At 41.6% G+C, this 17,836-nt stretch overlaps 1 long non-coding RNA gene across 3 annotated transcripts in view; it reads left to right on the top strand.

The window, feature by feature from the left end:
- LOC114546929 (uncharacterized) overlaps positions 1–17,836 on the top strand; it is a 29,334-nt gene that overhangs the window by 5,194 nt on the left and 6,304 nt on the right. Inside the window, exons 3-4 of one of the 3 annotated variants that reach the window (XR_003691095.1) lie at positions 11,043–11,131; positions 13,210–13,677. The exons of 1 other annotated variant lie outside the window; for it this stretch is intronic. This is a non-coding gene — a long non-coding RNA (uncharacterized LOC114546929). Of the gene's footprint in view, positions 1–11,042; positions 11,132–13,209; positions 13,678–17,836 lie in introns of those variants that run through there. One more of the 3 variants, XR_003691094.1, reaches the window with a different exon arrangement.

Consider the following 17,836-nt stretch of genomic DNA (forward strand, 5'->3'; position numbering starts at 1 on the left):
CGGAAGGAAACGCCGCTAGCTGCTAGGCTAATGTGCAATGGTAAACACTGCAGCTTGTTAAGCTAAGTTAATGTGTCTATCTCAGCTGAGAACGGAGAAATGTCTTTCCGTTACAAGACATTACACAGGTACTCTCGCATATAAGCCTAATAGTCAACACGAATGGAATGGTATTATGTGTCATGGAACATTGCGCTCCCTAACTCGCGAAAGTCGCACTTTGACACACAGTGCATGCCAATTTTTTTGCGGTAGGCGCCATGTGACAACAGGAATGCGGTAACCGTCCCAGCCCTAAACGGGACACAACTTGGACCAGAAAGATGGAATTACAGGTCTTAGCCACCCGCAGAGACTCACTATGGAAGGTTATTCTGCATTTCAGTTGCATCATTGTTAATGTCAAGGGCACATAATTGCACTCTAACAAAAATCACCCCTTGACAGGTTTATTCATTCATTTTCTATACATGCTGATTAGAGTTCAGTGGCACCGCTGGAGTTCATTCAAGCAGGCAACTGGACAAAAGACAGTGAAACATCCTATACCACTTTTAATAGAAACAATAATCAAGATATTTTTATTGCCCTATAATTCCCTGATGAGGGTGATACATCTGTTAATCAACATTAGGGTCCCAGCTAGCTGACTGAGGACTGGTGAAAGAAAGAAATTGATGAGAAAAAGATGGTTGGAGCTTTGTTGTTAGACTACAGTATCATTTAATTCAATAACTAATGAAAATTAGTTATTTAAGTGGTCAGTATAGGCTAGCTCCAAAAGGAAGTCAATCCCCATAGACCCCTGTGTTAAAATGCCCAACTCTACAGCAGAAATAAACATGTTTACAGCCTGGTTCAAAAAAAGGGTCTGGTTCCTAGAGCTAAGTTCCCCTTCTTGACAGCTGTACGGCGGAGCGCTAGCTGTCTGCTCTGCTAGACGTTTGCGGTCTTGGTGCCTTTGGAGAATTTGTCATGCAGATATAGGACACATTTTTGGATTAGCTGAGAATTAGGCAGAGTCGGGCACTGGCAAGATGGTGATGGCCCAATTTGGGCTTAATTTTGGGTCTTCAGAAATCTACGGAGACTCCATATTTTATGCAGTCTATGGTTGACCTGGCAAGGGTCTCTTGTGAGTCTGTCAGGAGGAAGGTGCAGATAGGATATGATACAGGATACCACTGTTGCGTCCCATTTCCAACTAATGGCTAACATTTGTTACCATGACCATGATCTTTTCTAGGGCTGAATTATTTTATTTATTTTTTTGGGAGAGGGGGGGGATAAATCTAATCTAAAAAGTGATTATGATTTGAGATTTCTTTCAAGTTTAGCTAAAGTTCAATATTAGCTGTGTAACAGATAGCTAAAACATGTCATGGAGCATTATAACATGAGACACCATCAAAACAAGGGATGCACCGAACCCAGATTTTTGGGGTTCTGCCTAATACCGAACCCACTGGTTAACATTCTGCCGAACCGAACCCTACTCCCATTCTTAACACAGTAAACACATTAATAAAGTAAACAACGTCCACAGCAGTGCATTTTTTCATTGTATTTTAACTGTAAAAAATAAAAAATAGGCAACATTATGCCTGGCACACAAGTGGGAAAAACTATTATTGACAAGGCCTATGTTTACCCTATCTAAAGATATAACCAATATCCAAAATATTAGCCTTTTAGATTTATAATCTCATAAAGTAGGCTACCCCCACGCTCTATTCACATCGTAGGAAAGTACATCGCTATCGCCAGATGAGTGAAAATAATTTTATTTGTTGTTGTTTTTTAACCTTTATTTATCCAGGTAAACTGTTTGAGAACAACTTCTCATTTACAAACATGACCTAACCATACACGCGAATTCAACCAATCACCGTGAATTTGGTGCAAATCGCAAATTTGACCAATAACCGGAGTTTCCCGAGACTTCAATCAATCACAGCAGTCCCACGTGCCAGACTTTGCCTCAGTATGTGACGCTGAGAACCACTGACCAAGCGGGAGTGAGGTGACGTGTGTGACTTGAACTTCTCACATTTACCAACAAAACGCTCCGCGTTACTCTAATCTGACCACTTTTTTTCAGTAACGAGTAATCTAACGCATTACTATTTCCAAACCAGTAATCAGATTAAAGTTATCCAAGTCACTGTGCGTTATATTTTTGCTTTCTTCTTGCTTCTTGGAGTGAAGTCACGTATGCGACAAGTCACGTTTTCAGCATGTGGACAGTTCACGTGTACCACGCAGCGACACAAACGTAAACACCAATGGAGGGAGGAGAGAGATGCGCGTTTTCTAGCTGGAAATACAGTCACTATTTTGAGTTTGTGTCCACTAAAGACGGCAATATTAAGGTTCGTTGTACACTCTGTGCTGGTGGCGACAAAGTGCTATCTAGCTACAAAAACACTACGTGTACGACGGGGGTGTTGTCGACAGTTGCTGAATGTAACCAATAAAGTAACTTGTAATCTAACTTTGTTACTTTTAAAATCAAGTAATCTTTAAAGTAACTAAGTTACTTTTTCAAAGTAACTGTGGCAACACTGCCCGTATACACCTTAACATCAAAGTCCTCTAACGCTTTCTCACTCAAAAGTCGCTGAAAGCTGCTGCTGTTTAAATCCTGTCGGCTCTCTGCAGCGGGCGGAGCTGACCTAAATTGAGGACAGCTACGCTCGTTATTGTAAGTGCAATGATAAGTTAAAGTCCAATAAGTAACGTTACTTTATCAAACCGAATGGATGTGTGTCCCAGCCCAGGCCAAGATAGGAAATTAACTAACAATGTAAAGATCAACAAGCCAAATTTTAATTCATTCAATAATTATTTTTTTGTCTCAAATCCACCAGCCTTTTTCATATTATACCAACATTTGCAGCATGCTGAGCCTTTTTGGTAAGGTTACTAGGAAAACTCAGCCCAGAGTAGTTTTATTCTCCCCGAAATAAGTTTCCTTTTTATTTTTAAAGAATTACATCAAAAAAGCAACAACAAAATCTCCCGAAAACATCTGGCATTTTGGGCCGCAACAATCTTTAAAAAAAAAAAAGCTGCGAAATCCTGGAGGGACTGATAAACACCGTGGCACCAGTCATGAATTTTGTATTTCTTGCAATGTTCAATATTTAAATGTCTAATAGTGTTTGTTACAAAGTTTAAAAATTTGTAACAAGTATGTGAGCGAGAAAAGCAATGTATTCTCAAGTCTCTTTCATCAACTTCACTTGAACTCTGGAATCCAGATTTTCTTTGTCTCAAAGTCTGATAAGAAATTATCGATTGGCAGCGTTAATGGCTCACATTAGATTGTGTGCATCGCACATCTGTCTTTATTCTCCTCTCCTTGGGAACCAGCAGACATTGGTCCCAGACATGCTGGGAAAACTGTGCCGGGCTGAAACACCAGGGGACCGCGGGACATCGGCTGCCTTTTATTGTGAAGCGTCATCCCACAGCAGCTTACAGAGTATATCTTGGTGTTGTGAATGTACTTGTGGTGTCTTTGTGTTCTACAAAGCAACTTTTCCTTCCACCAGTTTCCAGTGATGCATAAAATATAGAGGTATTTCATAACTGAGAAGAGCAGGTCACATTTGGATTTTAAAATCTTTTGCAGGCATAATGCTCTCAAGTAAAAGTTCAGCATTTCGTGGCAGAACTGGGACAAATGTAGAGGAAAGTATTTTTTTGCCACACTGTGAGCAACCCAAGAAACTATTGCTACAGCGAGTGTGTGCTATTTACAGACATCCCAAAAAAATGACAAAAGGCTTGGAAGGATCAGTTTAAATCTATGCCCTAGATGATGCTACTTGGCTCTGCAAGCTAAGTCACTTATCAAAGGTCAATCCTCAGTCATCTGAGGGCTCTTTAAAAAAAAAAAAAAATAAACCGACAAAACAATCAATCCTTCCATAAAGCAGTTGGAGAGGTCCCAAAATGGCAATTAAGAAGCACTAATGAGTAGTGGATTTAAAAGTCAATGAGCTATCACTGGCTTAGTCTGTCGCTGTGTGTTTAGGAATTAACCTGAACCAAGAAAACACTGTGGGAATGGTGAAATATAAACATGAAAAGAAATGTAACTTGTTCAAATTTTTATACATATCGTTTGTAGTGCCTATGTCCGAATGAAGCTTTGTGAAGAATTTTCTTTAGTGAGATTGACTTTCTCTGTTCAACAAAGAAAGCACACTCAATTGCCAATGCCACGGTGCAGAGTAGATGAAATTCACAGTTCTGTATCTGAGGCCTATCCACATGTACACAGGTATTTTTTTTAAACCTGGTTTTTGCCATTCTTCGTGGCAAAAATACCCATGACACAAATAATGTTTAAAAAAACATCTCCCGTCCTCAGCCAAACGTTAGTTTGCTGTGAAGTTAAATGATGCAGGGCGGTTTATTTTTTTTTTTTTTTGCTCTGAGTTGAAGTTCTCCCAGCAGGCAAAACGCTTCGGACTCATTAAAAACAGCCCCAGGCTGCTAAAACATGCTCTGTCTGATCAGAATTAGAAAAGGGTTTATTGCCACAGTAAGTTGCACTTAATTTGCCTTGGTGAATAGTGTATCCATAAACAAACATATTAAACAGAAACAAATATATATACATAGAAAATAACTGTTTTGCAGAAAAAGAGACTGACCGGGGCCTAACTGTAAATGTATGTTTTTAAAGATGACCATTAGATAACTTCAGCCAGGCTTTAGTTTTCATTTTCTCTGTTCAATTTTTGCCACACTGAAGGCCCTGACGCACCAAGCCGACGTCGTTGCCTTTGTCTCGGTCAAAGATTTGCACTTGAACACACCGGAGACTACAGCCAATGGCCGAGCACCACTTATGTTCTGCGCTTGCGTGAGAGGAAATAACTCTCCATACCAGCAGGCGGTGGTAATCTATTATTCATTCAACAAGGGAAACCGGATAACGTTGCTACGATAATCCACAACAGAGTTTGCTTGATCAGCGGCAGAACCGGACAGAGCCTATGGTCCCTCTGCTTTACTACCCGCCAGGAAGACTTCAGACACCGGGAGATGGCTAACCAGGCTGTGCCGCTCCCTGGCTGTCATCCGTTCTCTCGGCAAAGAGGTCTTCCTACAGTGGGAGCGCAGCAGCCAAACGGCAGGCTGCTGGCTGGTTTGCTAACTTTAGCTTGCTAATTTCACCCATCCAACATGCCTTCATCATACACTGAAACAATTAAAAAATTAGCCAAACAAAATTGTCACTTATCGGGCGATAGCAACGTGCTTCCCTACGATGTGACAAGAGCGTGTGAATTAAACATTAAGTTGTTACATTTTACTAATTTAGAGGCTGGCTAGTAAGCTAGCTTGCTTGCTAGGGGGCTAATTGTTTAGCGGTGCAGAGAGCGAGGTCTATTACGGCCTTTTATATTAAATATCACAGTATAGGATATTATTAACGTTACTATATTAACGTTACTATACTTTGATATTATTATTATTATTAACGTTACTATATTTTGTAGGTATGTAGAGATCTTTCAAAAGACATGTTATTGTTGGAATAAATATACCTACATAAGTAGTTATGTATATCCTGATTCTTGTTGAATCAGCCGACAAAGGCAGACGCGTGACGACGGTGCAGGACACGCCGCACAAACTAGGGTGACGGCCGACGGTTGCCTTGGTGCGTCAGGGCCTTAATTCTAATCTCATTTCAGACTCTGCCACTCCCTCCTGCTCTGCATTAACTGCTGATTATATTTCGCCTGGCCTGCCCCACCCTCCTACTCACCTGCTCCTCATCAGCTAATTAGCCCCTCAGTATATGTACCGGTTCATTCCGTCAGTTCTTTACCAGATTGTCTAGTCTGTTAACCTAGGTTTCAGTCTGAGCCTGCCTGTTTGGTTAAACCTGCCTTTTTTAGTCTTGCCCTTTTTGCCTTCCCCTACTGGATTTGTTTGTGATGCTGATTGACCACCTGCTTTGACCTCTGCTTACTTATCAAACACTTAAAGAAGAGAGGCCAAAACACAGAAAAAGTTTTTAAAAATACCCATGAAAGCGTGGACTAGGCCTTAATAAGATTAGGAAGAGTTTACACTCCAGCAACCCCATCCAAATTAGTCATCTGAAATAGTGTTATGTTTGCCTGACATACATGTCTACACAGCACGTGTAGTGCGAGCAGCAGGTTAGCAGCAGCTTCAGTGCTCTGTCTGTGTGTACATAGGATGCTTTCAGGCACGTAATTGAAGAGTAGCCCCAATGTGTTTTGGGGGTGCTCGCAGTCAAGGGGCCTAATGTATAAAAGACAGCTTTGCAGCTTTCATACCAGAAGATGGAGTAAGCCCAAAACTTGGAAAATGTCTACGCACAGAAATATTCACATGTATAAAACCGTCCGTACGCCAGGTCCCACACACTTTTCCTTGATACGTCACAATCAACGTGAAATTGAGTGCACGGAAGTGACTATAAATGTGCCCCTGATGTCAAGGACCTTTTGAAAAGCACAGCTGAAATTGATAACCTTGACTATGGCTCAATTCCATCAAGTGTCCCAGTAAGCTATTTCACTGAGTCAGCATGCACAATACCAGGGCCTTTCCTAAGTGGAATACAGCCATCATTAATGGTATTGAATACACCTGTGCTTTTCCTATGACATATCAACATGTCTGCTGTGAAAAAGGTCTATTCTTTGTCCAATCACAACAGGTAATCTCACTGCTGATGGGAAAAAAAAAAAATCAGACTCTGTGAGTGAGGTGCTGATCGTGGAGGTGGGGGCAAGGAAAACATGTTCTGTTTGGAGGTTTGTCATCTCGGATAAGCAATGAAAGGAAAAACCCCAGTGTCACAAATGGTGACCGGGCAGTGAATGCACCCAAATGGCAACAAAAAAGAAGAAAAAGAAAAGGTTTGATGTCAAAGTGGAAATCAAGAAAAGGCTTGCGGCGCAACTCCAGTTGCCAAACAACATACATGTCGGTGTCAGTCCAAATTATGCACAATACGCAGTTTGAATCCACTGATGTAATGCCATGTATTTAGTAAGTTAACTGAATCCAGCGCGAGGGAGAAGTGAGGCCAGTGTATTTACGGTAGGTGACCGTGCGCACAGATCCGCTGCGCCACGCATGGATGAAATGATGAATTAGTAAATACAGTAACAGAAATATGTGCAGAATTTAGACAAATGAACAATGTTCTACACAACATAGCCTACGTGTAAGAACTCCGGTTCATTTCCTTCACCTTGTTCACTTAGCCTACTTACACATCATCCACGGGATTAATTGCGCATCACGTGAGTTTGCCCACCAGACACTGCGTTTGTTCCTGGGGAGATGGATCCGTGCGTCTCGCCTCTATCTCGCTATGTTAGCCTCAGCAACTACAGACTCACGGACACAATTGCATTTTTCCTGTCCCATCTTTTTGTTGCACAGTGAGTAAGATATTTCATCTGTGGGAAATACAGAGGATGACTGAAAGTATTTTCTATGGGGATTTTCCATTCATTTTACGCCATTATGTTTAACAGACGTTAAGTAGCTTGAGAATTAAACAGTTAATAGCAGACTGATCTCATAAAGTGGCGTATGTATGACACGCCAATTCGTATGCGTTTTTTGCGTCTTATCAAGACACATAATCGCCACGTTACATAGCCAGACAAGAGTTTGCGTAATGCCCCGCACATTTTTTTTTTTATACATCACACAGCGTACGCAACGTTTATACATGAGGACCCAGGACACAATGATTGTAGCTACATGGGATAAAATGGAAGACAATTGACTTGAAGTGTAAAAATACGCTTTGGGTCATGTTTACATGAGTAGCATACAGTGCAAGAATAACTTGAGCTGTTACGGGAGCTGTAGACTGCTGGACCAATTAAAATAGAAGCGTTGGGTTCCGTCTGACGCACGTGAGGCAGACGACGGGATATCGTTAACGACACTACTGCTGTGTAGAAATGCCATCACACATCGATTAGATCAGATCCTCAAAGCCTTTCTCTTGTAACTTTAATGGAACATAGACTACTGTTTGAAAAGCATACATGCAACGCTAAACTCTGCCTTGTACGTCAAAGTATGTAAGCTAAGCATCCAAACGGGGTTATATCGGAAACAAAATAATTACATTTTCCCTTTTTTATACTTAAAATACTTGGGCTAACCAGCTACACCATGGATACTGGCTTTTTGGGATATGTAGCTGCCTCAACCTTTGCACCATATCCTGCATGTGAATAAGATAGACTAAGATTAGCTTAATAAAAAAATTGGCGGGCATCAATTGTTATGTCAGCTGACAAAGTTAAGAGGAACTAGAAATGAGAAGCCTGCTTTTGTCATACACTGCTGAGAAAAGCAGCATATCGATGTCTGAAATCAGGGACACAAATTACTAAACTATCCGCCACGGTTATCATTGTGTGACTTAAACTAATGGAAAGCTTAGCAACAGTAGTCAGTGAAGAGGTCAATATTTTTAGTGTTTCATTTCATAGAATTTGGGAAAATATGACATGTGCGTGAGCATTTATTGTCCAAGGTTTAATGTTTACCGAAGTTGTTGTTGTTGAATCGGAGTTCATCAAACGAAAGCAGGGGAAACCTTCCCTCCCAAGTGTCATGGCTTCTCTTTTTCTGATCCCCACAGGGCTGAAACCCCAGATCAAGCAGCGGGAGGGTTTTTTTTCCATCTTCCAAGGCTCTTCCCTACCCCTGCTCTTATAAGAATAAATTGAGCAGCCTACCAAGGCCCTTTTCTAAGGCGAGCCTAGTAATGGTGCAGGGGGGGGGGGGGATATTGCTTTTTCCATATAGTGAAACTATACGGGTGTATTACTTAACTTGCAACGGAAAGGTCAGGTCTCACTGGAGCGCAGATGCAAGGACAGCAAAGAGTGAATGTTTTCAACAAGAAAATGCTTACCAGTGCAAATGATGCTGAAAATGTTTTTCTGCATATTCCACATCTGGATAATAACACCATAAATAAAAGGTTCTCAAGCTATTTTATCAGTGAATAAAAGTAAAAACATATATTCTAGAAACATGCTTAAAAGACAGTCTAATTAACTTAACTTAAGCCATGTTTTATTATCAGTTCAACCTGTCAATCATTTTGAAGTGTGTTTTCCGGTTTCTGGGCAATAGAAGAATAACTGTATAGCTGGCATGAACTGTATTAGCCACAATGACCAAAAACACAAAGAGCTGAAGGGGGGTGGAAATCAACAGAAAATACAAGAGGAAAGACATTTGAGCACCATCCACACTCTTTGACATGTCATCACTGGAAAGAGCATTGCTGCAACCTCTTGTCGTTTTAAACTATATTAATTTTATATTAAAATGGGTCAAATGGGCCTGTTAATAAAAGCTCAGATTTGGATAGTGTAATAAACAGTTTCTATTCCTCAAAATGGACACAAGACATTACTTGGTCCCTGAGCATCCGCCAACATTCGCTATTCTTCTTCCATCTGAACGCTCTGTTTTCTTTCCAGTGTCAGACGTCTCACACTAATTAAGTCACGCTGAGCCACGGGTCCGTGGCGAGATATCCAGCTGAGCGCTACAGATTAATCATGTGGGGGATCGGCGGGGGAAGAGGGTTCATCCCGCCCCCACACCACCCTATTTTCCCCTGCGTTGGCACACCTTTTTGATCTCACCTGGGTCCTATTTCACTATTTCGATTTAGCCATGGGCAGTGGAAGCTCTTTATTTATTTATTTTTTTCCCCTTCAGATTCCCAGGGATGAGAGGAAGTGTGCTTTTTAAATGGAGCCTTCTAAGACTCCCAGTGGATTGGAGCCACACTGGGGCTTGCACATTAGTCTGTCCCTTGATTTTCTCTGAGTTATATCGGAGCCTGACCTCTCAAGCAGCCACTCCAACTGTGAGATATTGTCGCAGTAGGGAGACAATGGGTTCAGCTGGTCATCTGGATTTAGATGAAAACCTGCTGTATGATGAGGTTGCATCAAACTGAGACCGTGACGGTGTATCCAGTAGGGATGCACTGAATCCAGGATTCGGGATCGGGTTCGGCCGATTAACTGGCTTTTTGACGGGGTTCTGCCGAACCTTAGAAATGTTTTCCACCGAACCCTACGCGCGCTATGCAGGTGTTTACGTAGGTGGACCGTTCAATGCAGTAGGCTGTGAGAAAGTGAAAATGGAACTCGTGAGCAGAAAAAGCGCTGCCCGGCAGCACCCCCAGCCAAAAAAAAGGCGGCCCAAGCCGAGCCACACACCCAACCCGCAATGCCGACCTGTCCCACAGCGGCAAGGACCCCAAACAACACACAACATCGCCGCTGCCAAAACACCTGCGCATGAAACATCTGAAAGAATACAAGTTGTGCATGAAGGAATCTACAGACGGCAGCCAAAACGCAGCAACCCCAGGTGCAGCAAAGGAAGGACAGTCACTGCTAAACACTTGTGTTAACTAGACAGTACCTGTCCCGGGCTGTCAGCTGTTGTCTCTGCAAATGAGTCTCCCTACAGTGGGATCGGAGCGACCGAACAGCTGGCTGCTGCTCGTTAGCTAAGGTTAGCTTTCTAATTTCACCCACCCAACATGCCTTCATCATACACTGGTTAGCGGAAACTTGCCAAACTTATCTTGCGATAGCGATGTGCTTTCCTACGATGTGAAAAGAGCGTGTGAATTCAACATTAAGTTGTTACATTTAACTATTTTAGAGGCTGTGGATGTTGTTTACTTCATTAATGTGTTGACTGTTAATGGACTCAGGATGGGAGTAGGATTCCGTATTCGGTTTCGGATTCGTCAGAATCTTAACTGGTGGATTTGGTATTCGGCCGAACCACAAAAATCTGGATTCGGTGCATCCCTAGTATCCAGCATTTCAAAATAAAATGTGAATCTCATTTGGGCCCATATTCTGCTTCCTATATCTACTTTACACCCTTACTCAGATCATTTTGCAGTGCATGTTGTATGTTATTGGACTTCTTGACATTCACTAATTTCATCACCTTAACAGGTAACCATTTACCAGTGTCAAAACTAAATTACCTCCTGCCCTGGCTCACCAAGACACCCTGAATAGGAAGCCACACATGACAAAGTATGGTAGGTGACACTTCAATTTCTTCCTGTCAGTGTCATCCTATTGACAGCAAGCCAGTAGCACAGTGCAGCACAGATGTTAAAAAAAAAACAGTTGTTGCAGTGGTATCAGAATAAGCAACAACAAAAAGGCAATATATGTATTTTGATTGTAGTTCTTAGGTATGTTCTCCCTTCCCTTCCTTAGGAGAAGATTGGTTGGTTGAAAGAGATATTCAGTTGGATATTTTTTTGTTTCCTGAGAAGTTAATGATCACCATTGTTCACAGTAAAATGGGTCCTTTTGTAGTAAGGAAAGCTCAGAAAATCCCTCTAGTAATAGGAAATAAAGAGGAAAAATGGGAGAAAATGCCAGTTAGCTGCTGACTTTGCACCAGTGAAAAGAAAACCCCTGCATTAATCATCAATGCTATAATATAAACTTGCAGGGCTTCAGAATCTGCACTTGTTTTTATTTTGTCTTTAGGGCTTGATTTTCAGAGAAAATAGCAGGATGCCGTGCTGTTTAGGGCTGACCTCAGCTCTCACTGCTGTCATATTTCTACACTGCACTTTCATGAGACTACCTGCCATTCAAGCAGTGTGGGCCAACTAGAGACTGTCCTCACCAGAAAATCGATAGCACTGGTGACATGGACTTCTTGTGGGCATGCAAATAATTATTGTTGTCTGTGAGAAGCAGTGGCCAAGGCAGCATTACATGGTTATAATACAGATGATTGGGAGTATAGCTCCTCCTACCACAGACCAGTCTTTGCCTCCTGTCTCTTACCAGTCTCACATTGCCAGACCTATTTCCACAGTGCTGTTTTAGTGCTGGGGTAGGGTCTGGGAGATGGGAGAAAAACGTGCTCTGGTTTATTGGTATTTCTTTAAACCAATCACAATCGTCTTGGGCGGCGCTATGCACCCGGCAGAGCCACGGTGCCGCTGCAAAATGGCCTCGGGAAGGAACTTGTTTTGGTGGAACATGTACATTTACACATTATTTTTCATTCAACAGAAAACTGAGATTGGACAGATGGTCTAGCTAGCTGTCTGGATTTACCCTGCAGAGATCTGAGGAGCAGTTAACCATAGTCCTCATAAATTCACCGGAGTTTATCTGCCCGAAGAGCGTGAAATTTGGTGGAATTTCCGGCGGCAACAGAGCAATCCCAGAAGTGGAATGTCATGGATATAGCCTAGTCTTACCCTAAACATTTGGACCGGAAGTATTAAACTTGTGGATAACCTTTTTGAAGAAGGTATCGGAGTCTTTAGGAGGGGTGGTCGTCCAACGTGGGTCAACTTTGAGGGCCCCCTGACTCCTGAAGGATTGATCATTCTAGTTAATCAATTTGTTAACACGCTCTCATATTGGTGAACATGAAAAAAAAACGTGTGAGGAGCGAGGTCAGAACGTGATCGTTTTCTACTTCTGATTGCCCCATTTAAAACATAAATACAATAATATAAATTTGTGGTAGACCGTAATTGCAAAAGGAATACACTGTAATGTGAACAGGGGAAAATATTTGCTTCAGCATTCTAGTGCATGATGTTTTGTCTGTTCAGCTATTACTGCTCATCCTAACTACTCAATAGTTACTCTGTTGACCTTTTTAATTAACTGGGTTAAGGTGGAATTTGTGAAATTTCAACAGTATGTATACGGACATTTCATGAATCTAAACTGAAAGCTGTGATGCTATCTGACAAAGATGCAAGGATGCGGCGCATTGCTGGCGTGTTATTTTTAGAATGCAGCGTTTTTGCACTTTCTGTACATTGCTCTGGTTTGTACCAGCCCGCCGCCGCCTCCTCCAGCTCAACCTCTCCCACGATCATCACTGAAAACAGCAGTGTGCTGTGCTTCCCCCTCAAGCACCTGCCTCTCACTGATGTCTGTGAATTCCAAAAAGCATCAAAACGTCCACCCTCTCTCTCTGTTTTCTCATCTCTCTCTCTCGCTCTTCATATCCCTGACCATGCCTCACTCTCGCTCCCCTTTTCTCCTCCCCCCCCCTGCCTCATAGTCCGAGACAGATAATCAATATCCATGGCCCGGCATCCCAAGTCTTATTGACTTTGTTTTTCAGGAAGACTCCATAAAGAGTCATCGGGGAGATGTCACTGCCTGTTCCATCCCCTGGCATCGAAACCACCTCCGTTGCAGCAAAAGACAAGAAGTTGCAGACGAGCTCTAGCTGCCCACATGACCACTGGAATACCAAGTAACTGTGAATGGAGACAGCAGGGTCACTTTCCACTGGCAGGAGAGACAAGGTTCAGCACCATGTGTCGAGAATACAAACAACACCCCGGGTCCTTCACAGATTGAGAAAACGCTCCCGTGGTTTTCGGATGTGGGGCTGCAGGATATTTTGACGATTCATATGACAAGCTGCTGGGTGCATTAAAGGGCCAGTACGTTTTTCTGCCCCATAACAGAATGTGACCATGAAATATCAGTTGATGGTCGATGGGGGTTGTTGATCAATACCAATGACAGTAAATTACTGGCACCGAGGTTTTTGTCTTTCACCTGAGTGTCAAGGTTTGCCAGATTTGTTTTGTGGAAGTTCTTGCAGGGTTGTTTGAAGTCTTTCCAGTAAAGGTCATAGAGGACTAAATGTCCCTAAAAACATTAAACAATAGACATCATCAAACACCATACTGTAAATTCTCCAAAAGCCCGTTTGTGTGGCTGACATGAGCCAATAAAGGCTTGTCCCTAATAATAAGACCGGTTTAAAAAAAGATTTTGAAGAGGTTGAATTGCCTGTAGTATAATGGCTTACATGGTACATTCCGCATAATGTAAATTTCCACAACACCAATTCCATCAGCCTATATTGGGAAGGGGAGGGAATATGCCCTTTGAGCTGCTGGAAAGCTTTTAATAGTGAAACATCTGCAAGTTTTCAGTTTCAGTGACGGTATAACACTGAACGGGGGAAACCAAGGTAAAGTAGAATAGACAGCTATTAATTAGTGAGTATTTCTGTCGAATAAATGAATAAATAACAGCAGCTGTGTACCAGGCTGGATTACTAACCAGGCAAAGTGGGCAGCTGCCATGTGAAATTTGATTAACTGTATTTTTTTATATATTTTAATTTTTTTTTATCACAAATCAACCAAGGTAGGTCCTGCTATAAAATAGCGCCCCAGCGGTGGCGGAAGCAGGACCTCCATATCTAAACCGAAGAACGTCGAACAACGTAAGGGTCGCGATTTTAAACACTTTTTTAACGTTGTCAAATGGCTGCAGTTTGGTTATGTTTAGGCACCAAAACTACGATCTATAGAAAAAGATCGTGGTTTGGGTTCAAATCAGACGTTATTTCACTTCCTGAAAGGTACGCATGTGACGCTGAACGTGACAAGTTTTACAAATCTTGAACCTCAACTTGAAAAACTCCCTTTTGCAGCGCTTGTGCGCATACATTTGGGTATCTGGAGTGCCTATCAACCCACAAACTGTGAAATAAGACAACCCAGTTTTTTTGAGGGCTGATTAGATCAGAAAACGTGATTTTAAAAAAAAGAATACAACACCACCCCTCCCCCCATCTGAGTATCTCCACTCATGGCTTGAGAACTACCTTAGCAAAGGTGCGACATATTTTTATTACAAGCCAATCGGAGTAGATTGGGCTTTTCATGAGGGGGGCTTAAAGAGACAGGCACTATAACGGAGCATGTCAAACAGGGTAACCGGTATATTTAGACAGACAGTATTAAAAAAAAAAAAAGAAGTGTCTTTTAACATGTAAAAATTTTCTAGTAGAAACCAGAGTATGAACCTGAAAATGAGCATAATGTGTGCGGTTAAATGGATGAAACATTCATTTTAGTTGCACTACTGAAAGTGGCCACTGAGAGAGAAAAAAACTGGCAGAAAAGGCTGTGTATGTCAGCTCTATTGATACAGTACACGCATACAATAACGGTGGAGGCTGGTGGTGGAAGGAGACCTGGGGCTCATAACAGCTTGACCTGGCCATGCATGACTGAGTTGTTGTACTTAAGTACATTATGCATTATACATTGTATCATAAACATGTCATTTAATGTATACTTTAAAACGGGAGCAGATCAGAAAACCGGTAGTCTTACTAAAATGTAAGTAAATATACTTAAAAGGTATGGAAAAATAGAAATGCGTTGTATACGAGCCTAAGGCCTTGTCCTCTCTGCATTTGAGAAATAAATGTAAGAATGTATGGGAGGTATGTTATGTAGAAAGATGGACTGTTTTTTACAGCAATGCATCATCATCCTCATGCAACAGAAGCCTATGCAGTGATGATGCAGACAGATGTGGTCACAGAGTAGACAAGATAATTCCCAGCATCCTACACATCCCCTATGGTGAACATGTGGGTTAATCCCATTAAGGAAAGGCCACTGCTCATAGCTGTCATAATGATGGGGAATAGACCAGGTGACAAAGCATTCAGGATAAGAGCGGATCATCCTAATTTGCTTAAGCACAAGATGCAATGGATCTATGAAAGGCTTTGAGGGATACCTAAAACACAGAACATGCTTCGTTAGCAAGAAGTGTAGGTGTGTGCGCACAGGTGTGGGTGGTGTGGGCTGTGTATGATGTGTTTATCTTGCGTATTAATAGAGGCCCATGCTGTCAGTCAAACAGCTGGAGAAAGTCTTCATGGTGATGTGCACATTAGGAGATCACTTTTGATTACATCTATTAATCATCAATCAAACTTAATTTTCCTGCGCTGCCAATTGCTTTATTTCACCCTGAGAGCTCATGCATGATGTTTATGTGGCATACAGAATTTCTCTTGTGAGGACTCGCGTAACAGTATAGCATGTGCTCGACGCAGTCCTAGATCGGTGTCTACAGGTGGCTCTGCCATAGCAAATTAAAGCATTACAATCTAAAAGAAGCAGGTAAAGTTTTGTGCATTTGTATACCCATACTTTTTGTCATACTGGATTTTGAATGACCTTGTTGTAGCCTGCCTGCCTGCACAAAATCAATAACCTTTTTTCACATTAAAAAGTGTGAGGACTGGTGAGAATTTGCTTATTGCATTTGAAAAAAGTTTACTTTATATTGCCTGAAACCTATGAGGCTCACCATTCCAGTTATGAGCTTCCATAAGCCCTGATGGCATTAGTTTATACCTTTTGTTGGCAAGCAGCGGCGGGATAAGATTGCTGTGTATGCTGGGCAATATAGATCCAAAAATATACAGCATATTGTAATATTTTGTAGCTACTATACATAGGGAGGAGGATCACAGCTATAGTGTTGTAGGATGTATGAGAAAATCATTACTCATTTGACCTCACAGGTCCCAGAGACGCATGATGGGAGAGTAATCCATACAGTAATATATTTTTATTAATGCCTCTAACAGAATCCCATTATTGCTAAACCTTGTCTAGCCCATTGGAAAATAAGACCAGCTCGATACCAGAAGTTTAGTTGAACTTTACCATGTTGTGTTTCTCGGTTTCAATACTGAAGCAGCTGTCAGCCTGATATGGATCTGTATTCAATAATGGCTTGCTCTTGCAGGAATAAATCAGTGCTTAATAATTTAGTCTTCAGATAAATATACTTGGAAGGGACAAAATACAATCCTTTTCCATCACATTATATTAACAAGGGTAAGATGAACAGAATTGGGTGATCTCAAGACTAAACAGAAATTTACACATGAGAAAGAGGTGTTGCATATATTTAAAAGTGATTGTTATAAATACAGTATGTTCAGGTTTTATTCCAGAATATTTGGTAACTCTTTAAAGAGATATTTTGCTGATTTAAATCCAGCTCCGTGTCATGGCAATGTGGGCACTGCGTAGATGAATGGTGTTTGGCTTCCCCCCTGTACCAGTGTCTGCACCAGATCCTGTGAAATGCGTTGTTTTGCATCATCTGGCAGATCTCAGTGCTCATTTAGGAAAGCCAAACACACTGCCCACATAAAGATGACACAGAGCTTGTGGGGTGCCCAGAGCATTAAAATATGATGCCAAAGGGACCTTATGTGATGAGCTCGGTGTGATAATGTATTGTTAGTAATTATAATGAACAATAAATAGGCTACTTCATAGTTATATTCATATAAAATATAAGACATATTGTAAGTAAAAAGTAAAGTATACTGATATATACATACTGATCACATACATGAGCACAATTGTGGTACATTATGTTGTCAAACATTAATTTCGTTATGAAGGCATGATAAATGAGTTACCCATATTTTTATTTTATCAAAAAGTTACAAAGGGAATAGTATTTTATGAAGGCCAAATATAATTTATGTAACACATTATGATGAGATGACCAGGAAGTCGGATGTGAAATGAGTTGAAGTTGCCCAGTCTTGTCTCTCCTCTTGGAACCAAATTCCTTGTTGCCAGGATTCCACACAATTTTCAATTTTGGTTAAGTGTTGGACCATTTCGTGGCACACGAGCCTGGCCGAGGCCAGTCTCCAGTCTTTCGCAGAAGGATAATCTGAGCGACCACCAGGCCCGAGTGCTGACTCCCACCAGTGGCCAGAGTGCTAAAGCCGGGCACAGTTCCAGAGTTAAAATGCCAACTGTGACCTTCCCTTCAGACATGTCAGACAAGTGAAAGATTATTCAACAATATGGAGGAGAATCAAGTTGGACAAGGCCAAAAAACTTTGTGCAGTTGTCGAGAAACACAATGACAAGAGTTGTTAGTGT

The sequence above is a fragment of the Perca flavescens genome, chromosome 20 (genome assembly GCF_004354835.1).
Source record: "Perca flavescens isolate YP-PL-M2 chromosome 20, PFLA_1.0, whole genome shotgun sequence".
Classification (NCBI taxonomy): domain Eukaryota; kingdom Metazoa; phylum Chordata; class Actinopteri; order Perciformes; family Percidae; genus Perca; species Perca flavescens.